This window comes from Panulirus ornatus, chromosome 63, assembly GCF_036320965.1.
Source record: "Panulirus ornatus isolate Po-2019 chromosome 63, ASM3632096v1, whole genome shotgun sequence".
In the NCBI taxonomy this organism is placed as follows: Eukaryota; Metazoa; Arthropoda; class Malacostraca; order Decapoda; family Palinuridae; genus Panulirus; species Panulirus ornatus.
In genome coordinates, this window is record NC_092286.1 from 24,305,128 (window position 1) to 24,311,976 (window position 6,849).

General features: G+C 67.0%; 1 protein-coding gene across 1 annotated transcript in view; it reads left to right on the forward strand.

The window, feature by feature from the left end:
- Positions 1-416: 416 nt before the first annotated feature.
- The window catches only part of LOC139745999 (photoreceptor-specific nuclear receptor-like), a 104,740-nt gene continuing 98,307 nt past the window's right edge, over positions 417-6,849 (forward strand). The window contains exon 1 of the mRNA XM_071656781.1: positions 417-674. The gene's annotated coding sequence lies outside the window, so the exon portion shown is untranslated. The remainder of the gene's footprint in view (positions 675-6,849) is intronic.

Consider the following 6,849-nt stretch of genomic DNA (forward strand, 5'->3'; position numbering starts at 1 on the left):
AGGGTGGAGGAAGGGGTGTGTGGGTGGAAGAAGAGAGGAGGAGGAGGAGGAGGTGGGGAAGTCAGCAAGGGTGAGGGAGGAGGAGGAGCGGCTGGTGAGGGAGTGAGGGAGGGAGGAGACACGGGGTCCCTGATCAATATGTCACCGGCATCGACCGCGTCCCTCACCCGCCGCCCATTGGTCGCCTGACTCCCACCCTCGTCCCTCATTGGCCAAGGCCCTGCTCGATTAGCAATCGTGCCATGGATCAACCTATCCGCGGGCCCGCCTTCCTTGCCTCCGCCCCGCCCACAGTGCCACGCCGGCCAATGGCGGACGCCCGAGCAGAGTGAAGGAACTTGGAGTTTGACCGATCAAATGTCAGCTCAAGGGTTGGAGGCCGGGGATTGGTGGTTTTGTGGCGCCGATAAGTCAGGCAGGGTCGCGACCCGCCACCACAGGTCAACACAACGCGCTCCTCCTCTCGTCCTCTCCCGCGCGTATATTGCCTCCTCCTCCTGGCTACAGGACGCCCGCACACGCCCGCACACGCCCGCACGCCCTACCAGTCCCCTTTGAACAGGAGCCAAGAGTGCGTGGTGTGTGGGCGAGCGCGCTCCACGACGTTTTGCTCTCTGGCAGGCGCGACCAGGCCAGCGAAGGCGGCCATCTTGTGAGGCGCTCGAACCGAGGCAGTAAGTGTCATGTCCTCCCGTGTCCTGCACGGTGTCCCTGGGTCCTGCACGGTGTCCCTGGGTCCTCCTGTGTCCTGCACGGTGTCCCTGGGTCCTCCTGTGTCCTGCACGTTGTCCCTGTGTCCTGCACGGTGTCCCTGGGTCCTCCTGTGTCCTGCACGGTGTCCCTGTGTCCTGCACGGTGTCCCTGGGTCCTCCTGTGTCCTGCACGGTGTCCCTGGGTCCTCCTGTGTCCTGCACGGTGTCCCTGGGTCCTCCTGTGTCCTGCACGTTGTCCCTGGGTCCTCCTGTGTCCTGCACGTTGTCCCTGGGTCCTCCTGCGTCCTGCACGTTGTCCCTGGGTCCTCCTGCGTCCTGCACGTTGTCCCTGGGTCCTCCTGCGTCCTGCACCATGTCCCTGGGTCCTCCTGTGTCCTGCACGTTGTCCCTGGGTCCTCCTGTGTCCTGCACGGTGTCCCTGGGTCCTCCTGTGTCCTGCACGTTGTCCCTGGGTCCTCCTGTGTCCTGCACGTTGTCCCTGGGTCCTCCTGTGTCCTGCACGGTGTCCCTGTGTCCTGCACGGTGTCCCTGTGTCCTGCACGTTGTCCCTGTGTCCTGCACGTTGTCCCTGTGTCCTGCACGGTGTCCCTGTGTCCTGCACGGTGTCCTGGGTCCTCCTGTGTCCTGCACGGTGTCCCTGGGTCCTCCTGTGTCCTGCACGGTGTCCCTGTGTCCTGCACGTTGTCCCTGTGTCCTGCACGGTGTCCTGGGTCCTCCTGTGTCCTGCACGGTGTCCCTGGGTCCTCCACGTTGTCCCTGGGTCCTCCACGTTGTCCCTGGGTCCTCCTGTGTCGTGCACGTTGTCCCTGTGTCCTGCACGTTGTCCCTGTGTCCTGCACGTTGTCCCTGGGTCCTCCTGTGTCCTGCACGGTGTCCTGGGTCCTCCTGTGTCCTGCACGGTGTCCCTGGGTCCTCCTGTGTCCTGCACGTTGTCCCTGTGTCCTGCACGTTGTCCCTGTGTCCTGCACGGTGTCCCTGTGTCCTGCACGTTGTCCCTGTGTCCTGCACGGTGTCCCTGTGTCCTGCACGGTGTCCCTGTGTCCTGCACGGTGTCCTGGGTCCTCCTGTGTCCTGCACGGTGTCCCTGTGTCCTGCACGGTGTCCCTGTGTCCTGCACGTTGTCCCTGTGTCCTGCACGTTGTCCCTGTGTCCTGCACGTTGTCCCTGTGTCCTGCACGGTGTCCCTGGGTCCTCCTGTGTCCTGCACGGTGTCCTGGGTCCTCCTGTGTCCTGCACGGTGTCCCTGTGTCCTGCACGGTGTCCCTGGGTCCTCCGTGTCCTGCACGGTGTCCCTGGGTCCTCCTGTGTCCTGCACGGTGTCCCTGGGTCCTCCTGTGTCCTGCACGGTGTCCTGGGTCCTCCTGTGTCCTGCACGGTGTCCCTGGGTCCTCCTGTGTCCTGCACGGTGTCCCTGTGTCCTGCACGTTGTCCCTGTGTCCTGCACGTTGTCCCTGGGTCCTCCTGTGTCCTGCACGGTGTCCCTGTGTCCTGCACGTTGTCCCTGGGTCCTCCTGTGTCCTGCACGTTGTCCCTGGGTCCTCCTGCGTCCTGCACGTTGTCCCTGGGTCCTCCTGTGTCCTGCACGTTGTCCCTGTGTCCTGCACGTTGTCCCTGTGTCCTGCACGTTGTCCCTGTGTCCTCCTGTGTCCTGCACGGTGTCCTGGGTCCTCCTGTGTCCTGCACGGTGTCCTGGGTCCTCCTGTGTCCTGCACGGTGTCCCTGGGTCCTGCACGGTGTCCCTGGGTCCTGCACGGTGTCCTGGGTCCTCCTGTGTCCTGCACGGTGTCCTGGGTCCTCCTGTGTCCTGCACGGTGTCCTGGGTCCTCCTGTGTCCTGCACGTTGTCCCTGGGTCCTCCTGTGTCCTGCACGTTGTCCCTGGGTCCTCCTGTGTCCTGCACGGTGTCCTGGGTCCTCCTGTGTCCTGCACGGTGTCCTGGGTCCTCCTGTGTCCTGCACGGTGTCCTGGGTCCTCCTGTGTCCTGCACGGTGTCCTGGGTCCTCCTGTGTCCTGCACGGTGTCCCTGTGTCCTGCACGGTGTCCCTGGGTCCTCCTGTGTCCTGCACGGTGTCCCTGGGTCCTGCACGGTGTCCTGGGTCCTCCTGTGTCCTGCACGGTGTCCCTGGGTCCTCCTGTGTCCTGCACGGTGTCCTGGGTCCTCCTGTGTCCTGCACGGTGTCCTGGGTCCTCCTGTGTCCTGCACGGTGTCCTGGGTCCTCCTGTGTCCTGCACGTTGTCCCTGGGTCCTCCTGTGTCCTGCACGGTGTCCTGGGTCCTCCTGTGTCCTGCACGGTGTCCTGGGTCCTCCTGTGTCCTGCACGTTGTCCCTGGGTCCTCCTGTGTCCTGCACGGTGTCCTGGGTCCTCCTGTGTCCTGCACGGTGTCCTGGGTCCTCCTGTGTCCTGCACGGTGTCCTGGGTCCTCCTGTGTCCTGCACGGTGTCCTGGGTCCTCCTGTGTCCTGCACGGTGTCCCTGGGTCCTGCACGGTGTCCCTGGGTCCTGCACGGTGTCCCTGGGTCCTGCACGGTGTCCTGGGTCCTCCTGTGTCCTGCACGGTGTCCCTGTGTCCTGCACGGTGTCCTGGGTCCTCCTGTGTCCTGCACGGTGTCCTGGGTCCTCCTGTGTCCTGCACGGTGTCCTGGGTCCTCCTGTGTCCTGCACGTTGTCCCTGGGTCCTCCTGTGTCCTGCACGGTGTCCCTGGGTCCTGCACGGTGTCCTGGGTCCTCCTGTGTCCTGCACGGTGTCCTGGGTCCTCCTGTGTCCTGCACGGTGTCCTGGGTCCTCCTGTGTCCTGCACGGTGTCCCTGGGTCCTCCTGTGTCCTGCACGGTGTCCCTGGGTCCTCCTGTGTCCTGCACGGTGTCCCTGGGTCCTCCTGTGTCCTGCACGGTGTCCTGGGTCCTCCTGTGTCCTGCACGGTGTCCTGGGTCCTCCTGTGTCCTGCACGGTGTCCTGGGTCCTCCTGTGTCCTGCACGGTGTCCCTGGGTCCTGCACGGTGTCCTGGGTCCTCCTGTGTCCTGCACGGTGTCCCTGGGTCCTGCACGGTGTCCTGGGTCCTCCTGTGTCCTGCACGGTGTCCCTGTGTCCTGCACGGTGTCCCTGGGTCCTGCACGGTGTCCTGGGTCCTCCTGTGTCCTGCACGGTGTCCTGGGTCCTCCTGTGTCCTGCACGGTGTCCTGGGTCCTCCTGTGTCCTGCACGTTGTCCCTGGGTCCTCCTGTGTCCTGCACGGTGTCCTGGGTCCTCCTGTGTCCTGCACGGTGTCCTGGGTCCTCCTGTGTCCTGCACGGTGTCCTGGGTCCTCCTGTGTCCTGCACGGTGTCCTGGGTCCTCCTGGCCACCTACCGCCCACTGGCCACCTACCGCCCACTGGTCACTTACCACCCACTGGCCGCTTACCGCCCACTGGCCACTTACCACCCACTGGCCACTTACCGCCCACTGGCCACCTACCGCCCACTGGCCACCTACCGCCCACTGGCCACCTACCGCCCACTGGCCACCTACCACCCACTGGCCACCTACCGCCCACTGGCCACCTACCGCCCACTGGTCACTTACCACCCACTGGCCACTTACCGCCCACTGGCCACTTACCACCCACTGGCCACTTACCGCCCACTGGCCACTTACCACCCACTGGCCACCTACCGCCCACTGACCACTTACCGCCCACTGGCCACCTACCACCCACTGGCCACTTCCCGCCCACTGGCCACTTACCGCCCACTGACCACTTACCGCCCACTGGCCACTTACCGCCCACTGACCACTTACCGCCCACTGGCCACTTACCGCCCACTGGCCACTTACCGCCCACTGGCCTTTTACATACATCGACTTCTCAATTACCTCATTAGGGGTACGAGGTTGGGGGTGAGGGGAAGGGGGTGTGTTGGGGGTGGGGGAGAGGGGTGGTGAGGGCGGGGGAGGTCCCCTGGTAGCCTGGGCGGGGGATGGGGTCAGGTGAACGGCAGGTGGGGGGGGGGGTGTTGCTGGGGAGGGGGGGGTCAGGTGAACGGCAGGTGGGGGGGGGGAGTGTTGCTGGGGAGGGGGGGTCAGGTGGACGGCATGTGGGGGGGGTGTTCCTGGGGAGGGGGGGGTTCGGGTGGGGGTGGGGGGCTTGGGGGAGGTAAATCGTTCAGGCACCTGGAGGGGGGGGGAGGAGGGGGGCGCCTGGGGAGGGCTGGGGGAGGGCTGGGAGGAGGGCTGGGGGAGAGGGTCGTCTGAGAGAGTACAGCGTGGAAGGTGTCCTTCTGGGGGAGGGCTCAAGGTAGACGCTGGGGGAGCGTGGGGTGACGCTATGAGGAACGTGGGGTGACGCTGGGGAGCGTGGGGTGACGCTGGGGGGAGCGTGGGGTGACGTTAGGGTAGCGTGGGGTGACGCTGGGGGGAGCGTGGGGTGACGTTAGGGTAGCGTGGGGTGACGCTGGGGAGCGTGGGGTGATGCTGGGGGAGCGTGGGGTGACGCTGGGGAGCGTGGGGTGACGCTGGGGAAGCTTGGGGTGACGCTGGGGAAGCTTGGGGTGACGCTGGGGAAGCTTGGGGTGACGCTGGGGGAGCGTGGGGTGATGCTGGGGAGCGTGGGGTGATGCTGGAGAGCGTGGGGTGACGCTAGGGGAGCGTGGGGTGATGCTGGGGAGCGTGGGGTGATGCTGGGGAGCGTGGGGTGACGCTATGGGAGCGTGGGGTGACGCTGGGGGGGCGTGGGGTGATGCTGGGGGAGCGTGGGGTGATGCTGGGGAGCGTGGGGTGATGCTAGGGGAGCGTGGGGTGATGCTGGGGGAGCGTGGGGTGATACTGGGGGAGCGTGGGGTGACGCTGGGGGAGCGTGGGGTGATGCTGGGGGAGCGTGGGGTGACGCTGGGGGAGCGTGGGGTGACGCTGGGGGAGTGTGGGGTGATGCTGGGGGAGCGTGGGGTGATGCTGGGGGAGCGTGGGGTGACGCTAGGGGAGCGTGGGGTGATGCTGGGGGGGCGTGAGGTGACGCTGGGGGAGCGTGGGGTGACGCTGGGGGAGCGTGGGGTGACGCTGGGGGAGTGTGGGGTGATGCTGGGGGAGTGTGGGGTGATGCTGGGGGAGCGTGGGGTGATGCTGGGGGAGCGTGGGGTGACGCTGGGGGAGCGTGGGGTGATGCTGGGGGAGCGTGGGGTGATGCTGGGGAGCGTGGGGTGACGCTGGGGAAGCTTGGGGTGACGCTGGGGGGGCGTGAGGTGACGCTGGGGAAGCTTGGGGTGACGCTGGGGGGCGTGGGGTGACGCTGGGGAAGCTTGGGTGACGCTAAGGGAGCGTGGGGTGACGCTAAGGGAGCGTGGGATGATGCTGGGGGAGCGTGGGGTGACGCTGGGGGAGCGTAGGGTGATGCTGGGGAGCGTGGGGTGACGCTGGGGGAGCGTGGGGTGACGCTGGGGTAGCGTGGGGTGACGCTGGGGGAGCGTGGGGTGATGCTGGGGAAGCGTGGGGTGACGCTAGGGGAGCGTGGGGTGATGCTGGGGGAGCGTGGGGTGGTGCTGGGGGGGCGTGGGGTGATGCTGGGGAGCGTGGGGTGACGCAGGGGGAGCGTGGGGTGATGCTGAGAAGCGTGGGGTGATGCTGGGGGAGCGTGGGGTGATGCTGGGGGAGCGTGGGGTGATGCTGGGGGAGCGTGGGGTAACGCTGGGGGAGCGTGGGGTGATGCTGGGGGAGCGTGGGGTGATGCTGGGGGAGCGTGGGGTGATGCTGGGGGAGTCATCTGCAGTGGAGGGTCTTACGGGGTGTCAGATGGGGTGCTAAGGGATGGGCATTGCTGGATGAGGGATGGGCCACACCACAAGCGGAGGGCTGGGCCACACCACAGGCGGAGGGCTGGGCCACACCACAGGCGGAGGGCTGGGCCACACCACAGGCGGAGGGCTGGGCCACCACACCTCCGGGGCAGGGCTGGGCCACACCACAAGCGGAGGGCTGGGCCACACCTCAGGGGCAGGGCTGGGCCACACCACAGGCGGAGGGCTGGGCCACACCTCAGGGGCAGGGCTGGGCCACACCACAGGCGGAGGGCTGGGCCACCACACCTCAGGGGCAGGGCTGGGCCACACCACACCTCAGGGGCAGGGCTGGGCCACCACACCTCAGGGGCAGGGCTAGGCCACACCTC